The following is an 865-nucleotide window of genomic DNA, read 5'->3' on the forward strand; positions in this document are numbered from 1 at the left end:
ATTCAGTGTAATTATCGATAGGTATTGATTAATTGTTGCCATTATGTTTTTTTGTGTGGTGTTGCTGCTTTTTTTTCTGTGTGTCTTCCTTTGTTCAGTTCATACTTTTTGTGTTCTTTCTCGTGAGTTTCCTCATAGTTTTAATGTTTCCATGTTTTTCTTGGATTTGCATTTTCTTTGTATGTTGTGAAGTTTTAATTTTCTTTGAGGTTACCATTCACTTTTCTCTCTATTTAGTGCAGTCTATTTTATCCTGTAATCTACCTGACTTTCTCACCATCTGGATCTCTGTTCCTACATATTTACCTTCTTTTACCTTGTACTTGTTTTGATCATAGACTGACTTTCCAGATTCTCTGAGTTTGTTCTTATAATTTTGTTCTGGTCTTGACTCTTCCTTCTGTAGACTTAATTTTGGGAGGTGCTGCCACGTATGTCAGTCTCTGGTTGTTATCTGTTCTTGTTGGTTCTCAGTCCACAGAACTCTTATTAGGATGTTTTGAAGTGCAGGGTTTGCTTTGGTGAAATCCTTTAGCTTCTGTTTATCCTGGAATGTTTTGATTATACCGTCATATTTGATTGATAGCTTTGCTGGATAAAGGATTCTTGGTTGGCAGTTATTTTCTTTCAGGGTTTTATATATGTCTTCCATTTGCCTTCTTGCTTTCATGGTTTCTGCTGAGAGATCCAAGCTTAATCTGACTTGCTTGCCTTTGTATGTGACACTTCTGTTTTCTATGGCTGCTTTCAGAAGTGTCTCCTTATCTTTGATTTTGGAGAGCTTGATTATGATATGTCTCAGTGATTTTCTTTTGGGGTCTATCCTTCCTGGGGTTTGGTGAGCTTCTTGAATGTTTATCTTTTC

Source organism: Chrysochloris asiatica, unplaced genomic scaffold (genome assembly GCF_000296735.1).
Source record: "Chrysochloris asiatica unplaced genomic scaffold, ChrAsi1.0 scaffold00035, whole genome shotgun sequence".
Taxonomy (NCBI): Eukaryota; Metazoa; Chordata; class Mammalia; order Afrosoricida; family Chrysochloridae; genus Chrysochloris; species Chrysochloris asiatica.